This window comes from Lynx rufus, unplaced genomic scaffold (assembly GCF_022079265.1).
Source record: "Lynx rufus isolate CCGP_SWC_20201006 ecotype Redwood Valley unplaced genomic scaffold, mLynRuf1.p SCAF_11, whole genome shotgun sequence".
In the NCBI taxonomy this organism is placed as follows: Eukaryota; Metazoa; Chordata; class Mammalia; order Carnivora; family Felidae; genus Lynx; species Lynx rufus.
Window position 1 is genome coordinate 67,938,309 of NW_025814825.1, and position 18,955 is coordinate 67,957,263.

An 18,955-nucleotide genomic window follows, 5' to 3' on the forward strand; every position below is an offset into this window, starting at 1 on the left:
TTTCCTGCGGCCAAAGTGCCTGGGTCTGGGAGGAAAGGAGGAGGGGCACATGCACCTGCGAGGGTCACCAGGAATCATCCGCTTGCAAACACATTTGCTCTCACGCGCCGAACTTTGGGGTCTGCTGATTTCCAAGTCTGGGTGTGGGAGAAGGAATGTCCTTCCCAGGGGCCATCGTACCCCACGAGTCGGTTTTCATACAATCCTTACCCTGCCCTGCCACACCTATCAGCCCAGGGAGCCCCTCCGGCAACTCTCAGAGGCGGGCACTTTTCCGGGGGGCCCCCCAGAGCCGGAGCCTGAAGAAGTGGGGGTGCTGGGACCCTGAGGCCAGCAGCCCCAGAGCCCGCGGCTTAACGATGGAATTGTGGGTCTGGTTCCGGAGCACGGAGAGGATTGTTCCACGCACGGCTCCAAAGAGCATTTCTCTCTCATCCGGGGCGTGGAAGGCAGCGTTTGGAGACGGAAGCCGGGAGTTAACGGCTAAAACACGCACGTGCAAGTCTTCCGGGCTGCGGGCTGCGCGGCGGCGAGGAGTGTGGGTGAGTGGCTCTGAGCGCGGACGCCCCCGGCAGCACGGGGTGGGTGGCGGTCAGTGCGGGCGCGGCCGAGGCGGGCCTCGCCCGCCCCCCCTCCGCCCTGCGCAGCACCCGGGTTATTTTCGGCAGCATCGTCGCCGGCTTTCCGTAGACGCAAACCCGCTCCCCGCCAGCCTGAGATGGCAGAGGAGGAAAAGAGGTGGGGTTGGGGTGTCGCGGGGCCGCGCCCGGCGGCGGCAGCGGGGAGTGTCGGGGGAGGGCCCTGGGTTTGGGGCGCCCGCCCGCCCGCCCGCGGTGACGCGCGCCCCCCGCCCGCCGCAGCGCCTCCGCAATGGCCGAGCCGGGCCGTCGGACGCCGCCCGGAGCCCGCCGCCCGCGGGGAGCCTCGGTGAGCAGCCGCCGGCCGCCCCCAGCCCCCCCGCCCGCCGCCCGCCGGGCCTCTGCGCTGCGCCGGCGCCTGGCACCGTGCGTCCCGGGGCCCCTGCGCCCTGCGCGGCGGGGTGGCGGTCGCCCCGCGCGCTCGTCCTGCCCCCCCGCCCCTGGGGGCGGCCGGCGGGTGGCCCGGGAGTGGCCCGGGGTGGGGTCCGGAGATGGCGGGGGGGGGGGTTAAGGTGGGGGGGTGGCCCGGGGGAGGTTCGGGGTTGGCGGGGGGGGGCGGGGGGGAGGTGGCAGAGTGACGTTCTGTTGGTCGGGGGGCCCGCGGCCGGGACGCCCCTGTCTGGAGCCAGGCTCCTCTCGGCTTCTCCGGGCGACCCCGCGGGCCACCTGTCTCAATCGCGCCCATTTCGCGGGAGCTCCCGGGAGCCGGCGGCAGGTGCACAGGCCTCTGTGCTGGCAGGGACGCCGGCCCGGGTGGGCGGCGCGCAGGTGCTGTCGTCCGGGTCCGCGCCACTTGGGCGTTTCCGCACCGCAGACTGAGCTGCCCCCACCCCCCCTCGGTGTCTAGTGTTTTGCTTTCACGTGTTCCTGTTTCCGGGGGTGGCGGCAGGGCGGTCGGAGGGTCACGGTATCCGAAGCCTCGGAAGCCGCAGCGCGAAGGGCTCGACTCGGGTCAGGAGTCGGAGGGGAGGCTCGGGCTCCACACCTTTCCTAGAAAACCCCTCCGGCCTGTCGCTTTGACCTTGTCTCTTGGAGAAGCAGGATTGTGGGCAGCGACTTCCTGCCGCACCTGAGGTTTTGGTTCAGTTTCACTTCCTGCAGAGGAAGGAGTGCGCGTTGTCTGCAAACACGGGGACCAGGGTGACCACTGGCAGGGCAGCCGGAAATCAGACGCACCCTCTCTGCCTTGGGTGCCACGGAGGGAGCGGGGAGCTGGTGGGCACTTTGGGGGGGTGCAGAGGGCTCTCCCCGCCTTAGGGTGGGTGGAGGGGAGAAGGCACCAGGCGGTGTGTCTGCCGGGGTTTAGGGTTAGAAGGAGGGACGCCCCCGCCCCTTTCTTGCCTTTCTGAAAGCCGGTCTGCATCCCTGAGTTAAGACTTGCTTTGGCCGCTGTCTGCAGTGTCCCCCCTCCCCCTCCCCCCACATTAACGGCTCACAGACCTGTTTACCTTCTTGTAAACTTCGGTAACAAGGAGTGATATGCCCCCTTTCGAAGCGTTTCCGGGACAGGTCGGCAGAACACTGACGTGCTTTCAGAAGCAAGAACCCTGGCCCAGCCCAGTCGATCTCGGGCTCCACTGGGGACCTGCTGTGGCGCTCACGCCCCATCCAGGGGCCGCCTGGGCAGCGGCTGCTCTGTGGGGTACAGAACAGCACCACCAACTGGCCGCAGCGGGTTGGGGTCCCGGCCACTAATGGGGAAGGGAGTAAGCAGTCCTTACCACACCTGCTTTTTCCCAAAAAGACTATGGTTGGAAAGAAGGAGCTTTTATAGGGGTGCCTGTCAGTTGGGGGCCGATGAAGTTACGATTTCAAGTCCAAATAGGATTTTCAAGCAGACTGATGCATCGTACGTGCTGTTGTTTCGGAACTTCACGTGTGCTGAAGATATTTACACAGGCGTGACTGGCATTTATTATCAGTACTGATGGTGGCCGCTGAGAACCGGGCCCACGGGGGGAGGGTGAAGGGATGGACTGGTAGCAGGGGGTCAGTGCAGATGCCCGGGGCCACGGCGTGTTCCTGCAGCCACCCTGTCCCACGTGCCTGAGGCCCCAGGAACCAGTGCGCGGTGTCTGCCTTTCCCAGGGGCGGCTGGTGACATCACGACCGACGCGTTCCAGGATCTGGGCTTTCAGCACGAGCAGTTTGCTTTCATGATACAAGATCTAAGAGGTTGTGAACGATGGCATAGCAACAAAAAACTGTTATAAAAAGAGGAAATAGTGAGGATAAAAAAACCCTCACCTGTTACACAGCCTGCTCTATGCCAGGCTCTGTTCTGATTTCTGTGTGTTAAGGTATGTGGGCATGACTTTGAGAGAAGGGATGGGCGGCAGGAGGCCTGGGAGAGGCTGGAGGATGCCGGTGACCCGCCTTGAGGAGGGTGGAGGGAACCAGGCTGGGGCCACATCCTCGAGGAACCTGCAAAGGACAAAATGACAGTATCGCAAAGAATCATCGAGAAGTGAGGAGCCCGAGACCCGGAGAGGGGGAGGGTCTTGTCCTAAGTTAGGATCTGTGACTCTTAGTCCTGGCACATAAGGGCCCTCCCCTGGGCCCCGGATCGCACCCCAGACCTGTGTCCCGGTCTCTGCTCTGCTCCCCCCTGGGGTCTCCGTGCCCCTCCTCCACGCTTCCCGCCAGGGCTCGGCCTGGACCGCGGGTCGTCAGTCACGGTGCTGTGCCACGGTCCGGAGCAGAGTGATGAGGCCTTGTCCCCGGCCAGACTTCCTGCTGAAGGTTACCTGCCATGCCTTGCCCTCCTCCCTCCCCTCCGTGGCGAGCCCAGGCTGTGTCCCCAGAGTCCCCTCCCTCTGCGCTCTGCCCGGGTAAGTGAGCCCAGGCCCTCAGCATCCGTGAGCGCGGAAGGATGTCGGGCTGGGAGGGCTGCCACCAGGCTTAACTTCCCTTTAACGACCCGGGGGCTGAGCGCCCATTCTGTCCTCTCTCTCTGGTTTGACGGTTCCTCTGCGGCTGAAATTTACATGGGTCATTACAATATTGGAGATAATTAGCAAAAACGGGCTTCACCAGCTTCACGTAGTTGGTCCTATCAACGGCCTTTCCTCTTGGGAAGCCTTATGGCCGTTTATTCTTTTTTTTTAATTTTTTTTTTTTAATTTTTTTTTTCCACGTTTATTTATTTTTGGGACAGAGAGAGACAGAGCATGAACGGGGGAGGGGCAGAGAGAGAGGGAGACACAGAATCGGAAACAGTATGCGTTTTCACGGTGGCTTAAGGCACGTCCGTCTGGCTGCTGACCACTCCCGGAGGGCAGAGACCACGTCTGTCCCTGTTCACCGACCTCCCCAACTGAGGGCCACGGTGCCCGTCCCAGACAAGGTGACTGATTTCATGTTTTGTGGGCAGCGGGAGGCCAGGTCACAGGCTCTGGGGGAACCGGGAGACACCTCCCGCTGGCTGGGGGTCCAAGAGGCCGCTCAGGACACAGCCGTCCGAGGGGAGGAGCAGGCCAGCCCTGGGGCCTGGAGGAAGCCCGTGAGGGTAGGGTGGGGACCCGCGGGCCAGGAGCAGGCTGCGCAGGATGCTATGGCCGGGGGCGCTTGCTGCGAGGCTGGGGCAGCTGGACCCTCAGAGCTGAGGGGCTTCTCAACATGTGTGGAAGACAGAGGTCAGGTCCGTGGGTTTGTTCTGTTTTGTTTTCTTAAAGTGTATTCATTTTTGAGAGAGAGACAGAGTGCGAGCGGGGGAAGGGCAGAGAGAGAGAGACACACACACAGAATCCAAAGCGGGCTCCAGGCTCCGAGCTGTCGGCACAGGGCCCGACGCGGGGCTCGAACTCACGAACCGTGAGATCGTGACCTGAGCCACCCGTGCACCCCTCTTCTGTTTCGTTTTTATAAATTGTGGTAAAACACACATCACATAAAATTGACCATCTCAGCCACGTTCAAGGGTGCGTTCAGGGGTATTAAGCACACTCACCTTGCTGTAGGGGTCACCACCATCCATCTCCAGAACTTGTCACCTTGCAGAACTGAACTCTGTCTGATGAAATAGTAACCCCCCATCCCCCTCCCCCGCCCCTGCACTCACCCTTCTGCTTTCTGTCCCCACGAGTGTGACTCCTCTAGGTTCCTCTGGGGACCTCACGTAAGTGGAGTCGGACGGTGTTTGTCCTTTCGCGACTGGCTTGTTTCACTGAGGACAACGTCCTCATGGCTCATCCACGTTGTGGCACGTGGCCGGATTTCTCTCCTGGTCAAGGCTGGATAATATCCCATTGTGTGCGTGGACCACATTTTGTTCACCGTCGGTGGACGCTTGGATTGCTTCCAGGTTTTAGGTATTGTGGGTAACGCTGCCATGCACCCGCGTGTACAAGTATTTCTTCGAGGCCCTAACTTTCTGTTCTTTCGGGTGCACACCCAGAAGTGGGATGGCCGGACCACGTGGCAATTCTGTGTTTACATTTGAAGGAACCTGCGTACCGTTCTCCACGGCGGCTGCACTGGTTTGCGTTCCCACCAACAGCGCATGAGGGTCTCGACTTCTCCACATCCTCGCCAACACCTGGTTTTCTTTTTCATTTATATATGGAGAGAGAGAGAGAGAGAGACAGAGAGAGAGAGGTGAGGTGGTGTCTCGTTGAAGTTTCGATTTGCGTTTCCCATTAGTGATATTAAGTATCTTTTTACGTGCTTATTTCTTAAAAGCTTTATTTTAAACTAGTTCCAGACATACAGGAAAACTGCAAAAATGGCACGGGGCCCCGTTTACCCCTCATCCGGTTTCCCTAGCGTTGACGTCTTCTGCAACCATCCTGCATCACCAAAACCGGGACATCGATAGTGGTGCCGCCATACGGACCTTATTCAGACCTCCCTACCCACCAACGTCCCTCTTCTGCCCTGGGGTCCCACCCCAGACCCCACGTTGCGTGCGGGTGTTGCGTCTGCCTGGTCTCCTCCAGCCGGTGACGAGTCCTCAGTCTTGCCTGTCCTCTTCCGACGTCGATGCTTCCGCAGGCTACTGAGGAGCGACGTTGTAAAAATACCCAGAATCGGAGTTTTTCTCATGATCGGAACACGGTTATGTGTCTTTGGCAAGGAGCCCGCGGCCGCGCGGGTGTCCTCTCCTCCGCGTCCTGCATCCGAGTTGTCCGTGTCTGTCTCCCGCTCGCGGTGAGTCTGGCCTGGGTGTCCGGGGGCCGGGGTTTCTCCGCCGTGGCCGGGCGGTATCCTGGGGAGATTCTTCGAGGCGTGCGGACCCTGCTTCTTAAATCCCCCCTCGCTAGCCTCGCCTCCTCCGCGTGTCCCGTGCCTGACGGTCGTCACCGTGCCGTTGCCACTGGGGGCCCTGGAGCTCCTCACGTGGCTGGTTGGAACGCTCCTTTCGGGAAAAGCCGCGCCTTCTCCTCGTTCTTCACACGATGATTTTCGTTTGGGTGCGGACACGCGGACGACCGTTTCGTCCCCCGGGTCGGCGTCCCACAGCCACAGGGCAGGCTGGTTTACCAGACGGCTGCAGCTGGTGGCCTAGGAGCACCTGTGTTCCTTCCACACGCCCCATCTTGTCTGTTCCGTGAGATCTTGATTACATTATCATTGTTATTTAGCACTTTCTTACTTTCTGGAACCGCGGATGTTCCGGACTTGGCTGGTTCTGAAATCCTTCGTTCATGGTTTCTTTCATTGATTTTTTTCTTAATGTTTCCATTGTTTCCTTGCTTCTGTGTTGGTTTAAAAGTCTGACCCGTTTCATTCTTTTGACTCTGGAAGGTAACTGATCTTTTTGCCTGCAGGCTTTGAGGATTTTACCTTAGTTTTGAAATCCAAATGTTTTGCTGGGCGCGTCTCAGGGTTCCCCAGTGAGCCCCTTGAAATGTGCAGATCAGGTCTCTTTCTGTGCGAGGAAGGTCTGTCTCCCTGAATCATAGCTCTGAATAGGAGGCCTGCAGAGCACGATCCCAGCCCAGGAGCACGTCCCCATCCCCCAAGCATGTCCCCATCCCGAGAACATGACCCTGTCCCACAAGCACATCCCCGTCCCAAGAGCACGACCCCAGCCCGGGAGCATGACCCTGTCCCGTGAGCACGTCCCCATCCCGGAGCATGACCCCATCCTGCGAGCATGTCCCTAGCCCAGGAGCACGACCCTGGCCCAGGGGAGCACAACCCCAGCCCAGGAGCACATCCCCATCCCAAGAGCACGATCCCGGCCCAGGAGCACAACCCCGGCCCAGAGGAGCACGACCGCAGCCCAGGAGCACGACCCTGGCCCAGGAGCACGTCTCTGTTCCAAGAGCACGACCCCAGCCCAGGAGCACGACCCCGGCCCAGAGGAGCACGACCGCGGCCCAGGAGCACGTCCCTGTCCCAAGAGCATAACCCCATCCCACGAGCACGTCCCCATCCAGAGAGCATGTCCCCAGCCCAGGAGCACATCCCCGTCCCAAGAGCACGATCCCGGCCCAGGAGCACAACCCCGGCCCAGAGGAGCACGACCGCAGCCCAGGAGCACGACCCTGGCCCAGGAGCACGACCCTGGCCCAGGAGCACGTCTCTGTTCCAAGAGCACAACCCCAGCCCAGGAGCACGACCCCGGCCCAGAGGAGCACGACCACAGCCCAGGAGCACGACCCTGGCCCAGGAGCACGACCCTGGCCCAGGAGCACGACCCTGGCCCAGGAGCACGTCTCTGTTCCAAGAGCACGACCCCAGCCCAGGAGCACGACCCCGGCCCAGAGGAGCACGACCGCGGCCCAGGAGCACGTCCCTGTCCCAAGAGCATAACCCCATCCCGCGAGCACGTCCCCATCCAGAGAGCATGTCCCCAGCCCAGGAGCACAACCGCGGCCCAGGAGCATGTCCCTGTCCCACGAGCACGTCCCTGTCCCAAGAGCATGACCCCATCCCGGGAGCAGGTCCCCATCCTGCAAGCACGTCCCCGTCCCAAGAGCACGACCCCAGCCCAGCACCACGGTCCCTGCTCTTATGGGCCCCGAACGCTTCATGAGCGCTCATTGCTGAGATAATTCGGGTCTTTCTTTTATTTTCTTCTGAGGTAAGTCAAGTTTTCACTTATTCTCATTTCTGATCCATTTTAGTGTTTGGATTTCTAACTCCGGGTGGTTGTCCGTGCCCTCCAGGGCATAATTCTGTGTGGCTTTACAGGTTTCTTCTGCCTCGTGGCTGCTTTTGAACAAGAGAGACTTTGCATCAACTCTTGTGTAAAATTTCGTTCCTGATTTTCTGCACGGGGCATCTGCGGACTTGACTTGTATTCGTGTTTATGACATCGGGTGTTTGGGGGATTTTACAAGATCCCTAACCTAACGGCCCCCTTTCCCGCCAGCCTGGCGAAGTCCCCACGCTTCAGGGGGTTGTTTTGAGGAGAGGGTCTTGGCCTGAAAGACCCTACACTTCTCCTTTTTTCTTCTTTTCTCCTTCTCTGCTTGATTAAGAGTTTCTCTTTTTGCCTTTTTTCTACCCAGAAGCTCTGTGTTTGGAAGGCTGACCTCTTAGACACGTGTGTCCTTCATGACACGCTGGCCTCTGTTCAGTGAGTTCGTCACTTTCAAGAGCTCAGCCGGCTTTCTCTCTCCGTCACTGGGGCCACCCTGCTCGGGGTTGGGGTCGGGGTCAGAGTCAGGGTCAGGCTCAGGCTCGGGTCAGGTGCGGGGCCTGCCAGCCCCTCCCCGCCACCGGCCGGACTCCGTGGTGCCCACACGGGGAGGTGTCCCCCCCGACCCCGTGTCCCCGACCCCTCCAGCCACACCGTCCCATTTCCCCGTGGCCGGGCACAAGCGTGAGGGTCGGTGGTGCTGGGATCAGTTGGCTTTTCCCTTTTTACTCGTGGTGACCTCACGGTTTGGGGACACTCTGTGTTCACGCAATGCCAAGCACGTGGCTTTGCAAAGAATGTTTGATGTGAATTATTTGTGTAGTTTAGGGAGGAGATTTGGGGGAAATTCGTTCCCATGACACAGCCTACGGGATTTTCTACGCGGGACCTTTTTTTTTTTTTTTTTTTTTTCCTTTCTTTTCAACGTTTTTATTTATTTTTGGGACAGAGAGAGACAGAGCATGAACGGGGGAGGGGCAGAGAGAGAGGGAGACACAGAATTGGAAACAGGCTCCAGGCTCCGAGCCGTCAGCCCAGAGCCCGACGCGGGGCTCGAACTCACGGACCGCGAGATCGTGACCTGGCTGAAGTCGGACGCTTAACCGACTGCGCCACCCAGGCGCCCCCCGGGACCTTTTTTTAATACATCTTTTCGTGGACGCGCCTTTTCGTCCTGTGAGGAGGTTCCTGGGAGCGGACGGAGGGCATCGTCGGGAAGGTGTACGAATTATTTTATGAGTGGCCACCAGAACGTTCCCCCAAAACGGCCACGCATTTGGTGCGAGAGTCCCGGTTGCTCCCGTCCTGGCCGCGTCTGTCGTTTGACCTGAGTCTTAGTCCGTTTCCGTTTCCGTTTCCCTAAAGACTGACACGGAGTCGCTGTGTTTGCGCTTGTTGGCGGCCAGCACGTGAAGCGGGTTCACATCTTTTGCCTCTTTCACTGGTTTGTCTTCTCGAATGGTAGGTCCCAGTTCTGCGTGAGACACGACTTCTTGCCTCTTCCTTGTCGTAGGAAGTTTTAAATTTTGACAAAGTCTGATGTATCCGTTTCTTCCTTTGTGGTTATTGTTCCCTGCGTCTCGTCCGGACCCTTGCCGGCCTCCCCCCCACGGCCCCGTGGTCCCACGTTTTCTCCTTGTCTTCCTGAGCGGAGCCCAGCAGTCTTGCATCGCGGCCTCGCGTTCAGATCCCGAGTGCCCGCCTTGCCCACGTCCTGAGCATCCCCCGGGGGCCCCGGCTCTTGTCAGTGGGAAAGCCCCACAGACCCGAGTGTCGGAGCCGAGTGCGGGGGGAGCCCGTGGCTGTTGAGCCGGTCACGATTTTCCAGGTTTTCAGAGGACAAACCTAGAAGAAATTCTAAGAGAAATGTATCATCGTTTTCTGATATTTTGTTTCTTTATTTTTCCTTTTCCTTTTATTTTTTTAAGTTTACCTGTTTATTTTGAGAGAGAGAGTGAGCGTGTGCAAACATGAGCAGGAAAGGGGCAGGGAGAGAGGGAGAGAGGGAGAGAGGGAGAGAGGGAGAGAGAGAATCCCAAGCACGTTCTGTGCCGTCAGTGCAGAACCTGACTCGGGGTTCGAACCCACGAACCGTGAGATCACGACCTGAGCCGAGATCAAGTGTTGGACACTTAACCGACTGAGCCCCCCAGGCGACCCTCTCAGTGGCAGTATTTTTAAGGTAGTTTTTTAGTTCATATTTCCCTTTAAAAATAGGTTCAGCAAATGCATTTGTGTGTCCACATGCCCTCTCCCGTCTTAGGCGAAATGCAGCCGACCGGGACCCTGCCCCACTTTTTCTCAGTACTGCGCCTCGGTCCCTTCCTGTCACCGAACAGCCGTCCCCCTTCCTTTCCTGCAGGCGCGTGGTCATCCCCGGGTGGCAGCTCGTTCTCTGTTCGGTCTCTATCAGAAATAGCTCTACTCTGAAATGGCTCTGTGTGTTTTCCAGCGTGTCTTTGACTCGATCATTACAAAAGGGATTTCCAGACCAAAAGGAAACAAACAGGACTCTGTAATGGGCTGTAGGCCACTAAGTCCCCTCCGCAGGGCCCCGCGTGTTGTGACTTACCACTTAGCTTTGCTGTTTCGTTACTTTCCTCTGTGTTCCTTGAAAGATTGCAAAGCATCTCTCTCCTGACGAGATCGGCTTGTCTGGCCGAGGCTCCGTTTGAGTGGAGACCCTGTTTTCGCGGTAAAGCACTTGTTAGCGACCCCTGGGCTCTGACGGACGAGGAGCGGGTCCAAGGCCCTCACTGTGTGGGCGTTGCTGGGGTGCCTACGCTCGGTCCCCCGGTCCAGGCAGAGCCCACCTCCCCCTCTTCTCGGTGGCGATGCCCGGGGCTCCCGGATGGCTGGTAGGAAGCCTCCGTAGAGACCCCTCGGAGAGACCACTGTTGGGGTGTGCACTCTGGGGACACGGCCACCGCCCTGGAGAGGACACCTGAGCTCCCACCACCCCCGCCCGTGCCGACTCCCCATCCTGGGGTGGAGCCCAGCCCCGCAGCCGCTCCTGACAGCACGGGGGTCGGCAGGGAGCCTCGCAGCTAAGCTTTCCCCCAAGTCCCGACCCTCCTGCCCCCGAGCAGAATAAAACACGTGTTCTAAGCCAGTAAGTGTTGGGGCAGTTGGGTAACACCATCAGCGGGCAGGAGGACGGTGTTTTGTCACCTTGCTGTGTGGAAAATGTTTTTGATGTTTCCTGTGCTTTCTTGCACTGACTGTTCCATTTCCGTGTTGAGAGGAGATGGGGAGGGGGGTGCTTGGAATGATGACATCGTCACTGCCGTTCTGCGTCCACCTGAGAAGTACGTTTTCAAATTTCCACTTGATGGTTTAGGGGGTGTATTTGGGGTTGAACTGTGTTTTATTTTGTGTTATTCTGTTTGTTACCCTTCTCCTCCCCCTTTCTTGCCTCATCTTGCACCGATTGAGGGGTTTCCCCCCTTCCCTCTAAATTTCGCGGAGTCTGTTTTCTGTTATTTTCATGATTATCATAAAAGTAGCAGCAAAATCATCTTACTGAAGGTAAAGCGAACCCAAATCTTCCCCAGAGAAGAAAAAGGAGCTTGAGAATTTTAACCGAGCTCATCCTTGTTTGAAATTTTGTGTTTGTGTTGTTGGCATCTTGTTTCCATCCTGTTTCTCTCATAACACCACGAGAAATTGTCAGTGTTTCACAGTCACTGATTTCAGACTTCCTGTTGTACGTAACACTTCTGTCGTTCTCCCTCTCTTCTTGCCTCTTGGACTGTCCGTTTGGAATCACGCTCCCGCCCGAGGCACACCCCGTGGAGGTTCCTTTATTTCCCCTTTTTTGTCTGAAAAGGTCTCTCTTTCAAGGATGAGGGTGAAACTATTTTCACGGGGGACAGACTTCTTGCTCGGCAGGTACTCTTAAGGCACGGTTGGCGCGTTACTCCGCCGTCCTCCGGCCCCCATCGCGCCGCCCTCCTGCCTTCCGACCTGAGCTCGGTTCCTCGGGCAGATTGTCTCCATTTCTGTCGTCCTTGCTGTTTTTTCCCCTCAAGTGTCATTACGATGCGCCTAGATTTGGGCTTACTTTGCGTCTTGACGTTTTCTTCCGTCAAACCCTGAGAATCCTGTTCACTACGTCCTCAAATTCTGCTTCTAAGTTTCCCCCCCTCATTTTTCCTTCCGGGAGAGCTTCTCGTTCTCTCTGTACCCCTCCTCTGTGCGTTCTCTTTTTTGTGTCTTTGTGCTCACTGCTAGGTAATCTCTTCCGAATTGTCCCCCCCCTTCGCGGTTCTGCTGCCCGATCTGCCACCGCGAGCGTCCACCAGGTGTCTGATTTCAGTTATTATATTTGTTTTTACAAAGTCCTCTCTTCTTATTCAGCTTTGGCGTATCCCTTCTTACAGTTTTCTACTCCCTGAAGTTATTTTCAAGCTTGCAACTTATTTCCTTAAATAAACCTGGAGGGTTCTGTGCAGGCGTGTACGGGAGTTCTGCTGTTTGCTCAGTTTTGCTGTGAATCTAAATCTGCTCTAAAAAAAATACGGTCTATTTAAAAAGCAGGGCGACTTGTTCTTTTGTGACCCGTGCTGGTTAAATGCAGTGCCTGAAGGTCCTGTTTCTTTGAACCTGGTTCTCGCTCATTTGCCTTGCTTCCTGGTTTCCTGGCTCCCTTAGCTGCGTGTTTGTCACTGTCCTCAAACATTTGCTCGTGGGGTTTCCCTGAGACCTTGGACGCACGCGCCCTTCTCTAAGGAGGGTCACGTCTGCCCTTGCCAGGCGGCTGGGGCACCCGGTAGGGACCATATCAGACCCGGCCGGACCTGGAGCCCCGATGCCGCTCAGACCGTCTTCTGTGCAAGGACCATCTGTGGTCACCCCTTCTCGGTGAGGGGACTCCCTGCTGCGACCGTGGCCGTCTTCCCACAGCCCCTTGGAGTCAGGCTGCGGTGTGGGTGGACATGTTCTAGCACGTCCCCCAGGGGCTCCACTGTGGGGCGGGCGACCAGCAAAATGCCCCACTGGAGCAGGTACCAGGGGTCTCTCCTGCCTCCTTCACCGCAAGAGGCTAAGGAGCAGGGGTCCATGTGCAGGGTGCGGGCCGACTTCTTAGGCAAAAGCTGCTTTGAGTCCTTCAGTGAGGCACTTCTCTCTCGGTTGGGGGGGGTGGTGCATCTGGGATTTGTCCCCTCAGCATTTTGCTGTCTTAGGAGGAAGGGGAGTTAGTTCTGACCCAGCCTAGCCCACCACTCCCTGGGAAAGAGTTCTGGAACTCCTCTGCCCCCATGGAGAATCAAGGAGGGTCTGCAGGTGTTGGCTTCTGTCCAGGTGGATCTGTTAGCAAAAAGCCACGGAAAGCAAGACTGTAAGCTCAAGGTCATATTGTTGGGGTTTCAAGTTCACTTTTGGAACGACCCAGGGGGACCAGGGAGCCTCACTCTGCGAACTTGGAGGAGGATGTGGAAGGAGGAACCCACATCACGAAACGATTTCTAAGCCCAGTGCCTACGGCCAGTGTCAACCGTGGCTTGGAGAAACCAGCGGGCTAGGGAAGCTTCGCTTAGGGTAAAGAGCGAGCCTGGGAAAGGCCCGGCCCCCCTTCTCTTTCTCCCAACAACTTCTGTCTCCCAAGAATTTTAGAAATGGTCGTGTGCGTGTGGGAGAGCCACCACGTAGCTCCCTCGGTGGACAAGCTGAGCAAATAACTTCTGGATTGACGTCTCTCAAGTCACTCACTTGGAAGGCTCTGCCGAGGTTAGGAGCGTCGGCAGATGTGGGAGCAAACGAACGGTGACCTGATTGGGGCAGGCAGGTGTGGGGCAGGCGGGGCGCGGGGGTTGGGAGCAGATTCCTTCTCCAGTGGGAGCGGGTTAGCAAGGACCAAAGTGTCGTGCGCAGTGGACACGGCTGTGTCACTTGGGCCACCGGCCTAGGTCGCTAACTTGTCTTGAGAACCACCACTCAGAGTAATTGCTTTGAGAAACGTCGTGAATCAATTAAAATTTAGCATCTCTTTTCCGCCAACATTTGGGAGGAAATTAAAGCAAAGCAGGCCTTGCCAAAAAGCCTGTAGGCCACGGAGAGACCAAATTGGGAAGGAAGACTGCCGGGAAGCCGGGGGAGAGTCAGCGGCCTGCAAAGCAGCTCGTGGGGCCTGAGCGGCCGGCACCGTGGCTTTAATTAATGCTCACTCTCACTCCCTGACTTTTTTTTCCATCTCAAATTCTGTCTGAACTTGGGAAGCTGGTCAGCAGGAGGTTAATGAGCGGCTGCCTTCCTCTCTGCAAGCGGGTCAACAGCCCGCGTCGTGAGACCCCTGGGCTGAAGGACCCAGTAATTGGCCTTCTCCCCCGGGGGCGACCCAGCCCTCTGACACCCCCCTTCTCATTCAGGCAGCCGCGGCGGGACTGCAGGGCCCTTTCCCTCCCTGCCACCGCATGTCACTCGAGCCTGTGTTTTCTGTGAGGTGCTGCTGGTGATCCCTTGTCCCCCCGGCCAGCTTGCCAGTGGCCACCCAGGGCCTGTCTTCCAAAAGTCTGGCTCGAGAGCTGGAAATCTGACTCCAGTGTGGCCTCCTCGCTCCTGGCGGGACTCCACTCACCTCTCCGAGCCCAAGCTTCTCCCTGAGAAGTAGGGGTGCTGCTCGCGTGGGGCTCTGAGGCCCGGTGAGGGCTGAGGCGGCTGCAGGACACTGTCCTGCCCACACCCCTGCCCGCCCTGTGGGCACCAGTTTCTTCATCGCCCTGTGAACATGGCCTCCTCTCTGCTGGTTGCAGAGAAAGCCTTTGAAACACTAACGCCTGGAGCCCCGACTGCCCCCGGGAGACCCCCCTCCCCAATAGCAGGCCTCGCCGCCTGGAAGGGGGCCCCCCCAGAGTCCGTGGGGCTTTGGGAAGAGCGGGTTCCCCGGAGCTCCTGCGCCCTTCCTGCTCTGCTCCCATGCACGTGTGGACACCCCCGTCCCCGTCACCGGGAGAGGCAGCGCTGTGCACTCTTGAAGAACAAAGGGCCCCCTTTCAGGACCCGCGGATCCGGCCCCAGATGGTTCTGCCGACGGGTGCTCTCCGTGAGCTGCTCTGTGAGGCTCCCCTTCCCTGCGCCCCGCCGTTGGCTGCCTTTGAACAGAGGGGATGCCTTTGGCTCCTGTCCCGCCACCGGCCGCCCCAGGGCTTTGCCGCGGACACAGCCCCCCGGTTTCCACTCCACGCCGCGCGTGTCGAAGCTGGAAGCCCGATTCTGGGCGCCTCCGCCACCGTGGGGTGTTTAGTTTCCTTAGGTGACAAAGGCGGCTGTGGGGGCGGGGGACGCGGCCTCTCCAAGCCCAGAGTGACACCCGGACACCCCGTCTCCTCCTCCCAGGCCCTCGCTTTGGCACCAGAGACCGCGAAGGCCGTGCACAATCTTCCTGGTGGACTTGTGTTTGTAGCTGGTTCCTGGACCCCGTGCTCAGTGGGCACAGGGGCTCCTTTCCCGCTGCCCCTGGGGTCTCCCCGCCTGAGGTTGACAGTTGGGCAAGTCTAGCTGCCATCCTCTGTGTGCAAGGCCACCATGCCGTGACACAAGTCCACCACCCACCGGCTGCACCGTGTGACCGCGATGGTGACCCCCCGGACGTAGAGTGACCCTCTGCTCCCACCTTCCACCCACCCTCGTCCTGCTCCACCGCCATTGAGGGTGCCACACCCAGCTTCTTGGTGACAAATCCTCCCTGGTGACAGACCCCTCCCTGGGGCCAGACCCCTCCTTGGTGCCACACCCTTCCCTGGGGAACAGACCCCACCTTGGTGACACTCCTCCCTGGTGACAGACCCCTCCCTGGGGCCAGACCCCTCCTTGGTGCCACACCCTTCCCTGGGGAACAGACCCCACCTTGGTGACGCTCCTCCCTGGTGACAGACCCCTCCCTGGGGCCAGACCCCTCCTTGGTGCCACACCCTTCCCTGGGGAACAGACCCCACCTTGGTGACACTCCTCCCTGGTGACAGACCCCTCCCTGGTGCCGCCCCTCCCAGAGGCAGCTCTCTGCAGCCACTGTGGGCATGCCTAGTCCCCTGGAGTCCTTCCTCCCCGAGACAGACCTGAAAAATGGCCTGTGTGTGGGGCGTGTGTTTTAGGAAGGGGTCCCGGGGAATAGGAGGGGGGGTGGGAGGGGCAGGCCAGGGGAGGGGGGCGGAGGGAAGGCCCACACGAGGGCTGTGTCGGCCGCTGGTCCCTGCTCCGCGCACCCTGGGTGGGATCCCACCGGAGCGGCGCTGGAGGAGGGGTGGACAGAAGGACGTGGGCGGGACGGCCGCGACAGCCGGCCGCTGCGCTGCGGGGTCACGTCAGGGCTGCGGGGACGAGGGCGCAGGCACCCAGCACCCCGCGTTGAGCTGGCGGTCAGCTGTCCGGGCAAGAGGAGTGTGTGCTGTCTGCCTCCCGCTCTTCCTCAGCGGGCCCGTTGGGCTGGGGCTGGAACAAGGACAGCTGTGTCCTGTGTTTTTGACCCTCATGAAAGGGGAGCCAGGGACAGTGGCCCACTCCGCCCCTCAGCATGAATGCGGCATTCTTCGCTGTGGCTCTGGACGAAACACGCTAATTAGCACCGGGCACAATGGGCCGGGTCGCCCTGCGCACTGGGGCACACGGCGGGGAGGGGCTCCAGGGACGACCCAGCCAGAGGGGCGCGAGAGGTGGGGACCTGCGCTCCTGCAGCCCCAGCCGCGCTCCGGTCATTGACCAGGGCCGACCCGGTGACTTGGGGGCCGCTCGGTGGTGCCGGTGAGTGCGTCCTTGTGGGTTCTCGGTCAGGGTACAGGCTGTGTGCAGGGGAGAGGGGGGGACTGGGGCTCATGGGTTCTAGAAGCAGCCAACACTCAGGGCGTGTCCCTGGAGGGCAGGTGCGGGTGGGGGGGGGTGACCCGCCCCTCCCCCACAGGAGGTGGAGTGGGCACGGCGTGAGCCCCTTCCCCAGGGCGCTAGGCTTTGCTGCCACACCTTGGGGATGGACATGCCCTGCTTGCGTGTGTCCGTGTCGCACGCGCTCTGATACGGGTGTGTGAGTGGAAAGATTAGTCACCCACTAGTGAAGTGAGTGGGGGTCCACAGGGTTTCTGGAAAATCGCAGCTGATCTTGGTGGAAAGTTCTATTGAAAATAGAAGGTTCATGGGGCGCCTGGGTGGCGCAGTCGGTTAAGCGTCCGACTTCAGCCAGGTCACGATCTCGCGGTCCGTGAGTTCGAGCCCCGCGTCGGGCTCTGGGCTGATGGCTCGGAGCCTGGAGCCTGTTTCCGATTCTGTGTCTCCCTCTCTCTCTGCCCCTCCCCCGTTCATGCTCTGTCTCTCTCTGTCCCAAAAATAAATAAAAAACATTGAAAAAAAAATAAAAAAAAAAAAAAGAAAGAAAATAGAAGGTTCGGCTTGGATCTCGTGACGCCACGCCCTCCCAGCTCCAGAGCCCTCCTCCGGCTCTGGGGCTCCGGGCACACGTGGCCCTCTGTGTCCTGTGCTCCCGTGCTTGTCCCCAGGCTCCCTACGCACCGGTGGGCGGGAGCCGTCCCCCAACGGGCGCTCACACGGTGGAACGGCCTGCCGTCCAGGCTTCTGGATGGCGATCCTCTCCTGTCTGATTCTGAGCAGTTGTGCAGGTCAAGGGCTGGGGTTTCCTCTCCTGTGGCCCAGGCGGGAGGGGCTTTCCTCCGGAAGGTTCTGTGCCGGGGACCGAGTTGCCATATTCCTAGGAAGGTCACGCAGTGAAGCCCCCTAGATGGTGTCCACGCTGCCCTCCACCCCCAGGAGACACACTTGTCCTGCCGCGGTGGGGGGTCCGTCCGGGGTCTTCAGTAGGAGCTGAGATGTGTCAAGAATCTTCTTGCTTGAAGCAAGGCCACCGTGTGGAGGATGGAGGTGGAATCGTTCACTTGTCCAAGTCAGGAGGGACCTTAACACACCAGCTTCATACATTTTCGAGTAAAGACCGCGTTTTGCGCAGCACCCGTGGCCGCGTGTGACCGCCAAGCTGTCCTGCTGAGCAGGAGGACCAGCGGGCTGTGGTCCTGCCAGTGGCTCTGTGCTACCCTGTCCTCGGGGCCTGGAGGACAGTCCCTCGGGACGTCTGGCCTCGGGACCGCACCACCACTGTGTGCTCCTCGGAGAGGAGGCTGCAGGGGCCGCTTCAGGACGGGACGGGACGGGGCGGGTGCACAGTCGGAGCCGGGGTCCCCAGGGTCTACGCTGCCCATCACTCTCCCGGCCGGGCTCGCCCACAGGGGTTCAGGTTTCGAGAAGCTGGCTTTTGAGAACCAGAGGGGGGTTGGGAAGTTGACATTTTGTTCGAAGCTCGTGGTATCGAGGCGGAGGGGCTGCAGTTTAAGGGGTGAAAGGAATTGTTGGCAAGGTGGCCGGTGAGCACAGCCTGGGAGACCTTGCCTGCTCCCAGCACGGCTGAAGGGTCCAGAGTTGTCTCCAGCTCCTTTTACAGGGGAGAGAGGGAGGGAGGGAGAGGGAGAGGGAGAGAGATCCATCTGGGGTCAGGAGACTGCGTAGACACCCAGAGCTGTGACCCAGGGTCTGCAGCCAGCGGCTGGGCGGGCAGGGGTTTGTTCCTGCCCGAGCCCGCACCGTCACGCCCGCGCAGGGACGGGGAGACCAGACAAAGCCTCGCCGAAGCGAGCGGAGACTAAGACCCGGCCGCGCGCTCGGACCCTCGAAAGGCCGCCCCTCCTGAGGGGGCTACGAATGCCCACCAGCCCTGTCGCCACTCAGTCTGGGTGGGAAACATCTTAGGGAGACTTTCAAGAGTCAGGGCTGTGCCTCTGCCAGGTTCGGGGCTTGGAAGAATGGGAACAATGGTGAGAGGGGTCCAGGCAGGCGACCCTGGGGCAGGGTGGGGGACACGAGGCCGGCTCCGAGGGACGGGGAGAGAACCATACGGTTCCCCTAACAGAAGCAGGAGAAGCCTTCCGGAACTCCCAGCAGCCCCCACAGTGTGTACAAACGCACGCTTGGCAGATTTGGGATGCAGGTACGTTCTTTAACCTGAGGAACAGAACCCATCGGCTTGGTGGCGAGACACCAGGAGCACCCGTCTTCAAGTTGGAAGTAAGAGAGAGATGCCAACTGTGTTACTTCCCCCTAACGTGCACTGGGAGTCCTGTCTGCACAAGAGCATGGGAAAAATAGTTTGAAAGTGTAAAGACTGGAGAGGAAGGAACAGGATGCCCGTTTCTGGAGAATGTAGACATGAACTGTCAGAGCTGGGAAGAAATTTTAG

At 59.5% G+C, this 18,955-nt stretch overlaps 1 protein-coding gene across 1 annotated transcript in view; it reads left to right on the top strand.

Annotated features, from left to right (window-relative positions):
- Positions 1 to 859: 859 nt before the first annotated feature.
- The window catches only part of JAKMIP3 (Janus kinase and microtubule interacting protein 3), a 119,357-nt gene continuing 101,261 nt past the window's right edge, over positions 860 to 18,955 (top strand). The window contains 1 exon segment of the mRNA XM_047073636.1: positions 860 to 927. The gene's annotated coding sequence lies outside the window, so the exon portion shown is untranslated.